This window comes from Camelus bactrianus, chromosome 33 (assembly GCF_048773025.1).
Source record: "Camelus bactrianus isolate YW-2024 breed Bactrian camel chromosome 33, ASM4877302v1, whole genome shotgun sequence".
NCBI classification, from domain to species: Eukaryota; Metazoa; Chordata; class Mammalia; order Artiodactyla; family Camelidae; genus Camelus; species Camelus bactrianus.
Genome location: NC_133571.1, coordinates 10,245,749 through 10,263,450, shown reverse-complemented (window position 1 = coordinate 10,263,450; position 17,702 = coordinate 10,245,749). Strand labels below are relative to the sequence as shown.

General features: G+C 49.6%; 1 protein-coding gene and 1 long non-coding RNA gene across 7 annotated transcripts in view; one reads left to right on the top strand and one right to left on the bottom strand.

The window, feature by feature from the left end:
- Positions 1-17,702, bottom strand: part of ZBTB16 (zinc finger and BTB domain containing 16) — a 184,122-nt gene that overhangs the window by 158,659 nt on the left and 7,761 nt on the right. The window lies entirely within an intron of this gene.
- Positions 614-17,539, top strand: LOC141575873 (uncharacterized). 2 transcript variants are annotated; one of them, XR_012503884.1, is made up of 5 exons: positions 614-1,176; positions 7,123-7,321; positions 7,664-7,927; positions 11,705-11,844; positions 12,914-17,539. It is a non-coding gene; the product is annotated as an uncharacterized LOC141575873 (long non-coding RNA). The 2 variants fall into 2 exon arrangements; XR_012503883.1 differs by lacking the exon at positions 614-1,176 and having other exon boundaries at positions 6,475-7,321.

Below are 17,702 nucleotides of genomic sequence, written 5' to 3'. Positions count from 1 at the left end.
GTGGGAGCCACAGATGACACCACGGTCTGGACGAGAGGGCAGAGCCTCTGGGAGAAGACGAAGACACAGAGAAGATTCAAGAGCAAATTTAGCTGAACTCAGCGCAACGCACACCAAGTGCTAGTTTCAACGTGTTTGGTTCAACAAGAGGCAAACAGACATAAAACAGATAAACAACAAGGGCCTACTGTATACCCCAGGGAACTATATTCAGTATCTTGTAATAGCCTATAATGGAAAAGAATCTGAAAAAGAATATGTATGTGTGTGTGTATATACCTGAATCACCTTGCTGTACACCTGAAACTAACATGTCGTAAATAAACTATACTTCAATTAAAAATTTTTTTTCAATTTTTTTAAAGTTCACCAATAAAGATTTAAAAAAAAAAAAAAAAGAGGTAAACACAGATCCTGCAGAGCTCCAAGTACCAGATCACACTGTCCCTAGGGAGGGAGTTTCAGGAAACCCTGAGGCGGGTCCAGAGGACAGGGGGATCGATGTTAGAGTCCAGGAAAGCACACTGCTTTCGAGAACTAGGATGTCACAAGCGACCTTTGAAAGAACAGCGTCCACAAGATCCAGTGTCCACAGCTGGACCATGATGACGCGAGGAGCTCCTTGGGGCTGAGGAGAGGGACTCTGAAAGCATCTAAGTACTCCCGCAACAGCACCCACCCTGTGGGTGGTCGGGAGGATGAAGTGCGCTTAGGACATAGCGGGCGCTCACTCAGCCACGATTTCCTGAGTCCCTGCTATGTGTTCAGCAAGGCGTCCAGGAGCCCAGGGAGACCACGATCGCGCCCCTCCCAGCACCTGGGCAGTAGCTGCAGCAAGAAAACAGAAGCCCCGAGCAGTTTCATAAGAAGGCAGCGGAGCCTATCATGAAACCTGCGTGCACAGACACGCTGCCGGAGACAGACGAGGGGGAAGCCAGAGGGCCAACCCGCGAGAGGATACTTCCCAAAGAGGCCCGACCTGGAGACTGTGGAGGAAGGGAAGGACAAGCCAGGTGGCGCTGGGGGTGGGGAGCAGAAAACGCTCAAAACAAAAGCACTTTCATTCCGAACCCCGCTCTCCTGCAAGTGACCTGACTTCTGGGAGGCCTGGGGCTGGGTTTTGCGCTGCTGCAGTCATGTTTGCCAAGCGGAGAGCCTGCATGTGAGGAAGGACAGGTAAGCACCAGGTCTAACAGGTACCCTTCAATGTCGCAGGCCAGGGGGCTCCATGGGGCAGCTCTCTCCCCCACCTCGGTGGGACACAGACGGTGGGCAGGAGTTCAGATGAAGGAGAACTTCAGAAAAAGAGCCCATATCCCATCCAGGCAGCCCGCAAAGCCTCCGCCACCCCCACCCCAACCCCCAAGACTCAGAGAAGGCTGCGTGGCGCTGAGTGGCCGCATGGCCTCACCTACCCCAGTTCCGTCTGCTACTAACATCTCAGTTATCCAGCCTTTAACCAACTAAGCCTTGCAAAGGCCCAGGATTGCTAACACGGCATTCACAGCGCTCCACAACCGGGCGCCAATCCATTCTTCCCGCCTGTTCCCCTGACCATCTCACGCTAGCACACTGACCTATATGTGGGACCCCCGCCCCCACCCATACACTGTCACGCCTTTTCTCACCTCCTAGCTAGAAATGACAGCTCCTACCTCAACTTCTCCAAAGCCTCGCCATCCTTCAAGGACTAGCCAAACGCCACCTCCTCCATGAAGTCCTCCTGGAGCATCAATCAGGATTGTTCAATTCCTCTCCTTGCTCTCATAGTACCTCACTTGTATAATTGAGTGTACGGTCCAACACACACACACACACACACACACACACACACACACACACACACACACACACGCATATGTGGCTATCATTTGTTTCACTGTGAACTCTTCAGGGGATTTATTAATATCTGTGCACTACCCTATAGAACTTAGCAACTACCTAGGATACAATAGGTGCTCAGTAAATGTTTTTTTTGAATTGAATACCCATGGCTAAGTCCTCACTATATTGGGGTGTTCTTTAAACGATGGGTGACCATTCATTAGTGGGTCTTGATTAGCATCTTTAAATACAACAGGAGAGACAAAACAGAAGATAAAACATCAGAGTCCCAGCCTATAGGACAGATAGACAGAGTTCCACGGAACCTTTGGTTTGCGGTATGCTTGTGTGCTTCCAGGGTCGGAATGAAAAAACGTACTGTTCACCGTGAGCTGCAGCCTCCGTTCTAGGATAAATCAGCAAATAAAAAAGCAAGTTTTCAGAGGTTTCATCCAAAACGTAACTTCTGGAGAATTCCCAGGGCAGGGCGGCCTGTGTATCACGACACACTCCGTTCACTTGCCAGCCTTTCCACAGTTTCAGAACAGAATCATCGTGGTAGGGTTTGGGAATTTGGACAAGAGTCCTCACTCACCGATCATTCTGGTAGGCACTCTAGACTCTGCCTTCCGAGGCAGAAAGGCAAGGCTCCACGGAAGATTTGTAACTGGCTTGATGACTAAAGGGGGATGTAGGATTAACCCCTGGTTAACCAGCCCATGTGCCTGAACAACAGTTATCTCAACACTGTATTTTAAACCTAGGAAGCAACATTCTCACAACAGCCAGGGCGTGAAGCCTGCTCCCAAGACTTCCCCAGGACTGCCTCCTTGGAGAAGGGCACCTGATCCAGGCTCGGCTGCTTCACCTTCCTGACCTCTATCAACTCCCGCCACCTCCACTCCCACCTGCTACCTGGGAATCATGCAGTCTGGCCACAGATCTCTAAATCAGTTCAAAAGTCTCCCTCCTCAGGAGCGCTTATCCCTCTAAATAATGAATTTCCCAGCCATAATTAATGCAAAGAAAGGGATGATATACACTGCGCTGTTGCTTTAAGTCTAACAGCTAGTTAGACACTTTGAGGGAAGAGCAGCCTCTAGCTAAAGGGTCAGATAAGCTAAAATCAATATAAGCCACCACCTCGAATCTTTTAAATCACCACCTCCCCTCCCCTGACCATCCCTGAGCCAGACTCCTGCAGTGGACATGGAACAACTGCCAAGCCTACAAAAGGCCATCCAATTCAAGCTAATATTCAAAGAGAAATCATCTCCCATCCAACTCCTGATTCTTGTCACCCCCAGTTTCCTCCTCCAGAAAAAAAAAATCACTGGAGTCTCTCTCTGGGAGCAGAGAGCCAAGAACAAGGGAAATAACCTCAGAGCACCCAATGGAAGCAGCAGAAGGGAGACTCTCAGAGGACATATTAATAGAAGTATAACATGTTAAACAATGGAGATGAGTGTCTGGTTCTCCAAATTGGTCAAACCCACCTGATTATGTACATAATCACTCCTCATATTTGGAGTGATATAAAATTTACAAGTCTGGAAGTACTTAAAAGAGGGTTAGGAGAATGATGAGAGGGATTAAAATCATGGTATATGGGAAACCACTGCCTAAATAAGGAGGAGTCATAGCTACCTTACAAATATCTCAGGGGCTGTGACCCAGAGTCTCTGATTCCAGAGAGCAGAAGTAGTGGTGGGGCATTAAGGACTCTCTGGAAACAGAATCGGCTGCTCAGGGAACAGTATCACCCCTCTCCCGGCGGGGTCCAAGGAGATGCTAGGTGGCAGGAAGTACCCGAGAGCCTCAAAATGAAGGTGGCCCACAAAGGTCCCTTCCAATCCATCACCCATCACACGAGGGCAATGCCAGAAGCCAGAGGACTGGGCTCCACTGTCCCTTCAAGGGCAGGGGACACAGCCCGACGGCTCACCTACCCATTCCGAAAGGGGCTGGGGAGGACGGAAGGAAGAAGACAAAGTAGAATATATTTTCTATCACAGCTCCCTGGACCCAGCCACCGGGATATTAGAAAAGTCAGCCTGGTGTCGAGGTTCCAGGACAGGCGCTTCCAGTCCAGACCCAGAGCCCCTCCACCCAAACTCTCAACGCCGGCCTCTGGGGACCGGTGGGTGATAAGCAGGGCAGGAGGGCGTCTTCTCCGCCTGCTTTAGGAATTGCTTGTTTCGTGCTGTTTTGGGTTACGGGGGTAGGTGCCAAGCAAGACTGTCCCCCTTTTCAGCTTCTCTTTTTTGAAAAAGACAAAGAAAAGAGAAAAACAAAACAACCAAACACCCGTAGCCCAACCCAAGTCTGCGCTGTGGGCGGCCTACATGAGCTTCCTTTATCCAACCACAAAAAGGCATCAGTGGAACCAGCGAGGGGCCCTGGAACGGCCTTTCCCAGCAAGGGCCCGCTGCTCCGTTGAGGTTAGCAGTTAACCAGGGGCCGGGAGCCGCGGGGCCAACAGACCGAGCCCCTCTTACACAACCCGGCCCTTATCTCCCTGAGCCGCTGTCACTCTGCAGACACGGCCTCGAGCTCCAACCACAGCCCAGACTGGCCCACGGGAGATACCAGCCCTCCGCTCGCTATCAGGGAGGCAAGCAGGGCGCCGGACGGTTAGGCTGAACGCAGGCACTCGGGTTTCTATTAAAAGAGAGTCAGACGGTAACAGTCTGGCTGGCCAGCTCCGGAGTGTCATTTCCTTTGATCCCACAGCTGAATCCCCCTATCCCTGATGCACCCTCCCTCAGGCCCTCTGGCCACCGAAGACAAGTGGCAAGGGTCCACTTCCTGTCATTTCATCCAATCTTGGTAGATGCCGGGGCAAGAGCCAGGAAGAGGGGCTGACGATCACCCTCTAACCCAACTCCTTTTCAGACTGACTCTTGATGGTGGAAACAGAGCCCGGGGTGGCAGGACACAGGCCACAGGACCCAAGTGGACGAAATAATCAGCGGGGAGAGCGCTGACCACATCACACTCCTTCTCAAATGCCTTCAGAGGCTCCCAACTGTCCCAGAATAAAGTCCAAAGACTCACAACAGTTACATTTATTGAGCAACTACCTCGTTCCAGGCACCGTGCAGACGGGGCTAACTGCGTTATCTGAAATCCTCAGGCTCGCCCTCACGGTATCCCACACGATAACCCCACCGTAGGGATGAGGAAACCATGGTTCGCAGTGTTTCAGGCACGGGGCCAAGATCCTAGTTTGCAAGTGGCAGCATGAACGTCTGCCCTCAGGTCCGCCCACGTTCCCTCCATTCCCCGGGCTGGCCTGGAATTTCTGGCACCTCCATCTGACCTCAACCTACCATTCCAGTATTAATCACCCTGATTCCAGCCAAAGGAAGTTACTTTCTCCAGGACCCCAGCATTGATCACAATTGCAATGCCACAGTTTTTCAAAGGAACACCAGCTAAATCTCTCTCTCCCCCACTTACAAAGTCCCACAAGGGGAGAGGCTCTGTTTCTCTTGCTCGTTTGACTTGTTTGACTGAATTCCCAGGGCCTCACCTGGTGCCCAGCATGCAGTAAGTGTTCAACAAATTGTTTTTAATTAAAAATGAATCCCTCCAGGTGGAAGGTATTTCATCTCTGAATTTCCTTGTGCTTTTTCTGTATACCTGCCATCAGCTTTCCATTTCCTACTTTGTCTCATTGCTATCAACATACACATACACATTTTAAGTATTTTAACTCCTCTGCTCAAATTATAAGCTCCTCGAGGACAAGTCCCTGGTCTTAATTAATACTCAAACCCCCTAGCAGTGCACTGCCTGTACCTCTAAAGGACCCAGTGCACGTCAGTCTATCAGGCTGAGTAGCAGAGAGGTTAATGAGTATCCCACGAGGCCAGCCACCATGCCAAAATCCACCAGCATATCCAGCGATTTGAAACTGCTCTCAAGTCAGATTCTATTTTTATTTCTTCCTTGGTGGAAGCGGGGAACAGACCTGGGCGGTTAGAGGCAAGTCTGTGAAGCAGGAATTAAAGCAGGCAAAAAATGAGAGAGATGGGTTCTCGTCCTCACTAGTTTGCTGTGTGACCTTGGGCAAATCACCGAGCCTCTCTGGACCTCCACTTAGTTCCCCCTAAATGAGCATGTTGAAATAAACAATTTTATGGGCCCTTCCAGCTCTAACAGACTACGATTTTTGGTCACCTTGAGAACCCACAGCTGCAAAGCAGGTGGAGAGCTGTGAGCGCTTTCCCTCAACAGGTGATGAGAAGAAGGATGAGGACAGGGCCACTCAGAAGCCCCCCTCGCACTATTCCTCAACCTTCCAAAAATAAACAAACCCTCGCTAGTGAATAAGCCAGGCCCTCACATTAGGAAGGGTGACAACCAGGATTTGAATATAGATCGGAAGGAAATAAAAGGGAGAAAGCAGATCCTGAAATGGATTTTCAGTAAATAACTTCCCTCGGGTGAAGCCTGAGTTTTTTTCCACATATGTTTCCTTTCACAGATCCAGTTTGGGAGCCTTCAAATTAGCACAACCTGGCCTTAAATCCCGTGCAAAACACATAGTAAGCGTTTTGCTTTTATTTATGCCATCAATGGTTTCAATGGGATGACTCATCCTTCCTCTTTAACACTCTGTTCTAATACGGTTTACTATAAATAATGCAGAGGAGCGAGGAGAGAAAGGGAAAGAGCCCCGGCCCTGGGCCCCTGCACGGCCAGGTCACAGAAGATCCAGGTCTGATCCACGCTCCCACGGTGAATCTGAGCTTGACTGACAGCCCAGGGGCGGTTCCCATGGAGAGGAAAAGCAAATACTCCTCCCCTCTGCCCTCCAGGTGTCCAGGGCAAGTAAGGTTGTTAGAACCGGGGACTAACCACGCTGAGGATGTGCCAGGTACCAGGTTAGGACTTTAACACGCGAGCTCCTTTAACCTGCCAGAGACGTCCCGAGAGATGAAATCTGGATCCACACTCAGGCCACCCAGCCTCCTGTGCCTACTCCCTGGGCGTGTACGTGTCAGAACTCAATCCATCCTTCCCCACCCCAAGCAACATCTGCTCGTGGTGGTCTAGATTTTTTTTTTTTTAACACCAGAAGTGCCTCTCGGGAGCCCAAACTCACAGGAGGCCAAACCCCAAGTGCAGAAACATTACAGCAAGGAGAGGAGTCTGCCCCGGGCCCAGGTGATCCACAGCAGCGGTTGGAAATCACAAGCCCCTTGGTCTTGTCCACTCCCCACCCAAGAAGTAAGGCTGACGTTCACCCCGGGGTGCAGCTGACAAGCCCCCTGTACACACTCTTCCCAGAATCTACCTTCAGAGTCTGCCGCGGTCACCAACGTCATCACGCACTACAGTCACCAGATTGGTCACGGAATTATTTGACCGTTTCCCAAAGTCAAATCTGCCCTCCCGAAGGACAAGGCAAAAGAATGTGGCACAGACTTCGGAAAGGATTCCGAAAGAGGAGCTCCAAAATGTCTGGGGCCGTGGCCACATCACGGGAGTAAGTGATCACTTATTAGATTATGGAGGCTTCTTCAGAACAGCAATAGTGCTTCCCAAATGGGGACCTTTATATTCCCAAGGCACTTTAATTATTCACCTATTATTTCACCCGTGGCTGCCTGCACGGGGCCAGTAGTATCATCAGTTTAGCAGCGCCCGAAACAAAAGATTTCACTGGTTCCTTTCACAGTTGCTCCCCTGGGCCAGAGCCGCAGGCTTCCAGTTCTAAAGCCCAGTCCTGCCCGTTTACAAAGTACCTTCAGTTTGCTATTCACTTGATACATATTTTATCCACATAACCACTTAAAACGTGTTAGCCTCATTTTTTTTTTCTTTACAGAGCAAAGAAATGGGGGCTCAGAAAGGCTAAGTAACTTGTTCAGGGCATGAAGTTAGTAAATTCTGGAGCCTGGGTTTTCATCCAGGCCGTCCCACAATGAAGCCTGAATCACTCCCCACCGTCCCTAGAAAACACCGCCTCCATCATCTCCCAGAGAGCCTCTTCCCGGGAGGAAGGGGCCGCCACCCCCCACCCCAGTTCCTAGGCTGTATCTCACTATCTTCAGCATCTCCTGGACTTTGCGCCAGCTGTTTCAACTTCCCGGTAAGTCTGTCCCAGTAAGGTAAGGTACCCCCTGCTCTAAATAGCACCCTCGGTGATCTGCAAACATTACAAGGACATCAAAACAAAGCTATCAGCTGGGTTCCTAGCTTTAGCGGCCAGTCCAGACTCTTTTGTTTGACTCTCAGACAGCTTATTGACTAAGTGATGGGGTCAGAAGTTGCCTTTGCACCTCACTTCTTCCAGAACCAGGCCCTTGAAGAAGCCAATTCAGGGCAGGTGGGAAACGTCCACTCATTCACAATTTCAGATTTACGTGCTTTCAGTAAGCACAAATTTCTTACCAATCAACAACTTGTGGGGGTGAGAGAGGATTAAGGGGGAAAAAGACAGAACCTAAAGAGGCAAAGACTGCCTACATCTTTTCCCCTCTCTCAGGAGCAGGGGCATCGGCAGCCCACTCAGTGAGATGTTCTCAGAGGCTGCCTGTCCACATGAAGGGGGAGGGAAGTAGGGGAGGGCAGGAAGCTGATAAACTGAGTGATAAATGCAGCCGCTGCATTTTAAGTGATACCTGTTTTCTGCCATCAGGAGCCTTCACACATCTCCAGACCGATCTGAAAGAGGGTCCTGGCTCCCCACCTGGTCCTTCCTTCCTGAACACCACCCCTCACCCTGACCCCAACAGTTTATCTTTGCATATTGGAAAAACTGGCATTTATCAAGTAATCTACTGCTCACAGATTGTTCAACAGACCACAGGGGTTATCAGTGGAGTTGATACAGGAAGATAAACAGCAACCTCTTAGGCAAATAGCACTAAGAATGTGGGACCGGCCACAGCACAAAATCGGAATTTCAGAGAACATGAATCTGAACACTGTTCCTCGGTTCCAACCCCTGGAAACCCACAGGAACTTAGAGAAGACTCCTGGGCAGATCTGCCTTCGCCTCTTTGCAGGGAGGGGCGTGTGTGTGTGTGTATATAGATCCAACCTGCTTTGCAATGAGTGGTGGTTTCAGATCTTACCAACAGAACTCCCCTCTGTGGCCCCAAGCTTCTCCTCCTCACAACAGCCATTTCATTCTTCAATCTAGACCCACTGGAATGCGTTTTGTTCAGAAAGGGAGAAAAAGGTATTCTCCAAGGTGGGAGTAGGGGGTCAGAGGGCAGCAAGGAAAATAACCTAAGGGACACTAAGAGTTCTGGGTTCCAGGACACCACCCATGTGACCAGGAGACACTACCTGCCCCTGGGCTCTGCAGATCTGCTTCTGCCCAGCAAGAAAAGGTTCCAGGTGGCATCTTTTCAAACCCCTCTCATTCTTTTAAGGGCAAATTCACACCAAGCACCAAGAGGTGAGTGGCTCCAAGTGACAAAAGAACTGCACTCAGACAGACAGAGCAAGCGGCTTCTCCCACCAGGCTGCGGGCCGGGGAGGGGAAAATGGGAGAATGACAGAATCCAGGGCTGGCCAGAATGAAAGCCTGAATGGAATAGGCTAATTTACACAGGAAGTAAGCACTTACCAGACCCTTCATCTCAACACACAAAACCCTCCGCCATATCTGGAAGCAATTACATCCAGTTAACATGATCTGCTTGCCACTAAAATTAACTGCAAACAGAAATATTTTTCACTTTTGCAACAAGGGATGCCAGGGTTTGGCCTATCTCCCCCTCGAGCCATTGACTCTGGCTGTTGGGAAATATTTAGCAGCTACTCAGCTCAGAAAAACAAAACCCACTCTGTAGCTGTCAGGACACAAAAAGTAAAGTAGTGGATAATTATGAAGGGGGGAAGGAGGGGGGGAGGTGGCAATGAAAACCATTGTGCTATAGGAATTGAGGAAGGGGCCAGGGCTGGACCCTAAAGGGGTCTGCCAGCCGCCAAACCCAGCCCTGGTTTTCCAGGCTCAACTTCAAGGAAAGAAAAATGTTTTTAGAGCCACTCGATTTAGCAGTGGCTTCAGATTGTTTTTAGGTACCGTCTTTATCCCTTCTGCCAAGGGGACGGGGGTGGGGGTATAGGGGAGGTAGGCTCAGAAATGTTGGTGGAGCCTTAATTTAGCAGAGCCTTTAGGGGACAACTGTCACGATTTCACTTTTGCACTGAAAGTTTCTAATCCCTACTCTGCGAACGCCCCCGAAGCAGCCTTCACCTTCTCTAAGAGGGGCGAGAGCCTCTTATTTGAGATGTGCAGAGTTTTTCAGGCAGAGGATGAACAGAGAGCTAGGGGGAGGGGTGTGTCCAGCAATGGGCCAGGACCCCCTTCCCCAAAGCTCCAGGACCAGCGGTCCCCACGCTGATCACTCTTGTCCTGTACTCTTTGCACCAAACCATGCAGTTGATAAGAACTTATTTTTATTTTTCCTTGAACTACTGTCAACATAAATGCCAAAGACGGAGGGACAGGCTTGTTTTGAAGTCCCTGAAGGAGGCGTCCTGTCCAAGCCCCCCCAGGCCTGAGTGCAGTTCACTCCTTTGTCACCAGGGGCTTTTAAAATGATGGCAGCAGCAACATTAGCTAAAGTGACACCTCCATTTGCCAGACAACTCGCAAACGTCTCTTCTCCAAGAAGTCAGGGCAAAGTTTCCCTTAAGAATGAGGTCAAACGCCGCTGTTCTCCGCAAAAATCACTTTTTAGAAATGTTACTTATGGGCCAAAAAATACAGAACAAGTCGCTTAGGTAGTCATCTCGTAAAGACTCCAGGATGTGATGGGGGAAAAAATGGTCTTGATATATGTGAACAGGAAAATAAGTGCTATGCCAGTCTTTTTCATTTTTAAAACGATTTTATGATGAGAAAAAGGAGACATGCACATCCTTTCCAGCACTGTGCCCTGAGAGCCTGCCCCGGGGTCTCGGTCTCAGGTACACGACATCCCGGCAGCATGTGTGAAGTCGACGTTAGTACCTTCCTTGCACAAATGAGGAAGCGGGTGCTTAGTATCCACCACAGAGTTTCCAACAGGCAGAGGATGAATTCAAACCCAGGTTCAGCTGCGGACACAGTGCTTCACAGCTGCTCACCGTCCCGCAGCCAACAACCCCGGAACATCCAGATGCTCCGGGAACGCAAAAACCAGCGAATCATCCCCCCCATCGGGTCCCCCTCCCAGAGACAAGCCCTGCCGGCACGTGGGGGTCTCTCCTCCACGCCCCCGGCCCCCACACCCACATCCAGGCACACACTCGCAGCTCTGTCACCACGCAGCCATCCAGGCATGGAAACGGTTAAGTCGCCCTAGCTGAATAAATCAAAAGTTCAAGGCTGCAACATACCACAATGATTCCCTCTCCACCTATGACAAGAACCAGAGAGGGGCTGAAACCCCAAGCATCCTGAGCGGGGTCTGCCCGGCCCGCACAGGTTATGCCGCCGGGGTCAGGGCCGCGGACCTTTAGCGGCAACATTCATTTCCTGAACAGGACAAGTTCTCCTGACCATAAAGCTAATAGGAACTTCCTCGCACGGCCAGCTCCGGCTGACAGGGCTACTTGTCACTGGCCACGCAGGAAGAGAGCGCTGGTTCCCATTAGTGGGTTATGATGCCAGGTGCTACTAATAAGGTACATGGGCAAGAAACAAGACGCTGCTAAGCTGTCTCTCCAACTCTGGAAGTAATCAGGCCTAGGCTCCGGGCTTTGGGGGGGGGGCTCCTTTCGGGGGGGGGAGCGGGGGCTTCAGCCACTGTAGATCCCTCTAACCTGCTGGACCGCGTAAGTTAATACATTTCAAACAGCCCCTCTGCATGTCCCCCAGCCACCATAAAAGACTCCCCCAAATTAACACTAATAATGTTTCCCCCAGCGCTGCGGGCCTGGCCCGTCACCGAGGGCCATTACGGTCAGCCACATCTGCCTCTCGCTATCAAAAGGAGAGCTGTGCCAACAGGCCTTGTGGCACGAAGATCACAGCGCTCAGCAAATCCACTTGGAGACCAACGCCAGGTGAGGGCAGCAGGGGGCTCCGGGAGCGAGGGGCTGGGGTCCCAAGAGAAGCAGGAAGCAGGGAGGCGGCCTCACCTTGAGTCCCTGCTGCGTCCTTTATGTTACGTGGTACCCCGCTTGACATGTTTAAACCATCTCAAGAGGTAAGGGGCTAACCTCACTTCCCAGAAGAGGAGCCTGATGGTTCAGACAGGGGAAGGAAGCCCATTGCCCAAATTTCTAATGAGGCACTTCATTCAAATCCAAGCCTATCTGAGATCAGTCTGTGCCCCTGCCCTACACACCTTGCCTCTAACAAAGACACTGGTCTGGTGATGTGTCTGTCTCATTCTTAGCATGCCTGGTCTATCTGTCCTCACCTACTGTCTCTGGGGGATCTAAATGGCCCTAAAGAGGATAAGACTCTGTAATAACCTATAATGAAAAAGAATATGGAAAAGAATATATATATATATATATATATATATATATATATATGACTGAATCACTAAGCTGTACACCAGAAACTAACACAACATTGTAAATCAACTAGACTTCAATATAAAAAAATAAATAAATAAAAGAGGAGGGGCAATGGAGAGGGGTCTAAACACCATTCCCAAATGGCCCACAACTCCTCCTCCCATCAAAATTTCCGTGGCTGCATCCTCTAATAATTGTGCCAGTAATGCCTCACTGTTTCAGGAAGTCCTGTCTCTTATCTGACCTGGATTCTGCCTACTGCAAACCTGAGCAATCTGTTTCTGCTGAAGAAAATCAGGTCTTGAGGACAAGAGTTGAAAGCGAGCTAAGAATTTAGAACTAAGTAGGTTTTTGTGAGTTTTCAGCCGAAGTTTCCACACTGACAAGAAAGTACCAGATCCCCTCTTTGCAGCTGTGGAGATCAGTCTCACGTAGGCAAAACCCAACCAGAGTTTTTCCAGACTGAGCCAGCATAATAAGGACACGGGGGCTTTTAAGGGGAAACAGTAGAAAGGGGAATTTCTGATTATGCTGGCATGAAATGAATGGCACGGAATTTTTATTTTTGTAAGTGGGTTTCTTTTTCTCTCCCCTTTTCTGTTGTTAGAGTCAGCATAAAAGGCCTCTGTCGCTGGAAGCTGGTCTCTGTCCGTGTCTGTAAGAGATGACTTCGTGCTCTTGGACCCACGTGGCCCCGGTCCCCAAAGACCTGACCCAGCACAGTAAGTGGCACCCTCGCTCCCTCCCTCCTCTCAAGCCACCAGAGGAAGCTAGGAGCGATGAGCTTGCTGGTCAGCGGCTGCAGGGAACATGGGGCAGATGCCTCCTGTGCTGCCCCTTCCCTTCTGATGCCATCAGGGGCTGAAGATCCAAGCAAGATGTTACAGAAAGAAGAGTGATCATGGAGCCCAAAGACCTGGGAACGAACCCTGGCACCACCCTTCACCATCTCACCAGGAACAAGTCCGTTAACTTCTTGGGCTTCCCTCTGCCCATCAGGGAAGGTGAAACAAATGTCCACCCTACAGGGCAGCTAGAGGGTTTGAGAAGATTCTGACCATGAACGCACTTAGCACAGAGCCTGACATGTGTCAAACACTCAAAGCGGTGTTGGCTGAATCGGCACTTGGAAGCATCCTGCACTGCGGGGTGGGAGAGGGACAGGGCTCTGGAACACGCCACATCCACAAGCCCAGGCTTCTCTCGGGAAGGCGGTGTGTGGCCTCCTCATCTCTGCTCCGACCACAGTGATTTGTTGGCCTGACCACGTGCACAGGCCACAGGACACGGCCTCGGAGAGCCGCCTCGGCACTTGGAACTGATGGCGGTGGAGCGCTGCCCAGCTAAATTTAAATGAGAACTGGAATGACTCATCAGGCTTCAGGTCAATGGGACAAAGAGTACCCTGGCCACCACGCTACCAGAGATCAGCTTTGGAGGAAAAATGCAGGTGCTCACTGTGTATCAGCTCCAAACACACGGCGCCGGGGGCAGCGGTTCATAGGTGCTGTATAAACCGACACCTCTGGGGGAAAGCGGGACCTGAATCAACATGAACACAATTTTTACCCTGCACTGCCAGGCCTACAACAACAACGGGCAGCAAAAACACAACAGCAAACATTTACTGTGTGTTACCCTTCCTTGCACGTGACAAATATTTGCTGATTAATCCTTGTAGCAACCCAGTGAGTATGTACTGTTATTACTCTCATTTTACAAATGAGCCAGCGGGCACAGAGAGGTTGAGGAACGTAACCACCATCACACAGCTGGTAAGTGGCGAAGTCGGGATTCTGACCCAGATCGTCCAATTTGCTCAAAACATCCGTTTACCATGTGAAAACCGTGGGGCCAGAGGTGGGAGAAGGGGGGTGCCATGGTAGGTTTTTCTTTCTACCAAAATAACTGCCACCGAGTCGGTGCTTTCACCTAAAACCGCCAAAACAGAACTTGACTAAGAAAACCCTCCAACGGGCAAATTAAGGCTCGCCTGCATTCATTTAGCAAGACTCGTATGTCTCACACGCAGGCTTTTGGTTGGATTTGTTTTAAAGTCATTACTTTTCAAAAATTAAAATAATTGGAAATGTTTTTCCCCTGAATTAGCAAGAAATCAAAGAGTTGTGAATGGAGTTTGATTTTAACAGTTTAGGATAATCACTATTTTAAAGATTCATAAATAGTTTTCCTAGAACAAGCAAGGAGGAAAGAGTGTTGATGAACTGAAGCTTCCCCGCCTCTCCCTCCAGCAATTAGCAGCTCCATCCACTAGTGACAGCAAATTAAAATGGGACTTCTCGCCGAGATGAAAAAGCAGGCAGCTTTCTTCCACTGGAAAGGAAATAAAAGAAATCATCTTCTGAATTTCCAAGAGTTCCAGATCTCGGATGACTCAGTAACCCTAAGCAGGTCAAAGTATTAGAAACGAAGTCAGAGCAGATAGAATCAAATCACACTGACCCCCTATTTTAGCTGGCCACCTGCCAATTTAGATTCCAAACCAGAGCGAAAGTCAGTTCACCATAAAGGACTTCATGAAGAGGACAGTGCAGAAGGGGCAAGAGGAAAACTTTTTTTTAAAGAGTTCAACTCTCCAGGAAGAGCTCATCCAAGTACCTAGTTTTACAAAGGAAGAAGTTAAAGCTCAGGATGAAAAAGAGACCAACGAGCGTGAACCCTAATGTAAACTGTGGACTTTGGTTGATAATAATGTGCCCATGTTTGTTCATCGATGGTACCAAATATGCCACACTGATGAGGGATGATGACGGTAGGGGCGTATATATGTGTGGGTGGGGAGGGCTATGTGCGAACTCTGTATTTTCTGCTCAATTCTGTTGTGAACCTGAAACAGCTCTAAAAGAATAAAGTCTATTTAAAAAATTTTTAAAAAGAGAGAAACCAATGATGACAATGGTGACAGAGCTGAAAGAAAAAGAAAGAAAGAAGAAAGGAAGGAAGGAAGGAAGGAAGGAAGGAAAAGAAAGAAAGAAAGAAACAAACAAACAAACTTGAGCTGAGTGGAGAGGTCCAGCCTCCCAAGATGGCAGAACACACCACCACAACTTGTACCATCTCCCCATCTTCACAAGCAATGACCTCTCCAGCAGACTAGATTTCCAGGAGCCCGGGAGCTTAGAAACTTAAGTCATCCATCACCCCCAAAAGGATACTTCCTGGAAATAGAAATGGTTTCAGAAAGGATTTGGGCAAATCTGTGAATGACAGAGCAGCCATAAATAGCTACGAAGAGAAGCCAGGCTCCACCTGACCTTCAGGATTGACGTCAAGGAAGAGAGCTGGAGCCGCCAACAGTGGTACCGTAGGGACGGTGCTGGCATCATCCAGACTAGGTCAGATGGACCTGACCCAGAACAGCGATGCCCATGTGCTTATATGGCCTGGCGCGGAGCACCCAGGACTGTGAATTAGAAGGTGAACTGGGCTCCTGGCTCTAGCCATTTATAGCCCTGTGACCTTGAGTGTGTCACTCACTCGCTCAAAGCTCATTTTCCTCATCTGTAAGTTGAGGCTGATAACGGTCGCAGATGCCTTACACAGAACACTTAGCTGCTTCAGAAATCCGAACTGTTCAGATGTTAGAAAGGTACTGTGGGGCCTATCATGTTTGCTAGCCCCAGAGGAGTCTAGGGAAGTACTCTGTAATCAAACACATTAATATTTTTGCGGCAAAACATATGAATATTCAAAATAGGCGGGATAAATATAGCCTCACATCAGTTCAGATCAGGTTTTGCCACTAAATGAGTTGGCTGCAAACTCACACAAAGCCTTTTAGCTTTCAGAGTTTTTCAGACGTCATCACTACAGATATGGAATGAGGGACCTGCACCCCCTGAGGGGAGGCTGTGAGGTTAAGAGACAAAAAGTCATTCCAGGGGCTCTGCAAAGGAAAAAGTGAGACAACAGATAAAAGGCATCATGAATATGATCACTGACACTATCACAATTTCACAGCACAGTCTTTTCCAAACAGAACTTGGTTGGACCTCAGAGGTGCCTAAAGCTAGCAGAATGATGAAAGGGGTCCAGGAGTTCAGGGCAACTTCTACATTCCCCAAGTGGCCTAAACCAAAATCAATTGCTATTGGCTTTCTACACGTTCAACCACTGAGAAATGAGAAGCTGGCCACCTGAAAGAGGCCGATGCAAAGGGCCAGGCAGAACCTTGACATCTCAACAACGTGGCCCACATACCCTGGAGCTGGCCCCAGGAAGCTTCTGAGAAGGCTGCACACCTGGGTGCAGGGAACGGGCTGAGACCACCCTGGCGGTCCCTGAGTATCCCTTGGAGAACCAGGCAAGAGCTACTGTGTGTGTACAGAATACACCCTGTAGCTGGTCCCAGGGCTTGTCTTGTACAAGATTTGGAGGCTCCTGGGGAACCAGACCCCACTCTGATTCTGCAGCACTAAATTCAGAAGCATGTTAATACCAGGCTATGTGAGCCTGGGGAGACTATGAGGACTGTGTTGACACTTAAGTCAACCATACTGTTCCCTGCCATCTTCTCACACGTGTATAACTCTGAGAAGGAGACGATGCACCTGGCCTGGTTGAGCTGGTCCCTAGATCAGGTGCAGACAAGGCTACATGCAGAATAGGTCCAGCCTTTCAGAGACAGAGAGAAAGAAGAGAGACTGAGCTTAGGGAAGGAGAGTCCACTCTCCCTGATGTGACCCTCCCTCTGTCAGATGTCATCCTCTGTAATGTGGGCCCACTAGGAAGGTTTTGGGGTCTAGAGCTTGTTCCTGCATCTGCCTGGAGATAGATCTGCTGATCTGTCAGGCCTTCCAATTGTTCTGACTTCCTTCTGAATCCTTTAGGCAAGTAAGTCCCATTTGATTTACCCAAGTAGCGTCTTTGTGTGGTCTTTCCATCAATCCATGGCTACATCCGACATTGCTTTTACATCTTACGGTGCACCGCAGGGACCACAACTTCACAAAGTTTCATTCAAACTGTCTGTCGTGCCAGCAGCCTCGCTCCCCTCTCACCAGCTTGGGACCAAGTCACGAGGAAAGCCTCTGATGGGATTCCGGAACAATCCCTCCTTCCTGCATCACTTCCCAGAACTCACCTCATCCTTCCTCTCCATGCCCTTCTGGCCCCCCAAGAAGAAACACAATAACTGGCGGGTACCTCACCTTTACCAACACTCCAGCTTACTGGCTTAACAACAAAATAAAATAAATCCTGTGGCCTGTTATTTCATCGTGTTCGTCACTGTTATGTGTACTGCCAATTCGGCAGAACTCCCGACATCAAAATCTCCCACTCTTTTGTTTTGCCTTTTTGTTTGTGCTATGCTGGTAGTTGTGATGTGGTGGGGAGGACCAGAGAAATGCAGCACCTTAATCCTGGAGGTCTCA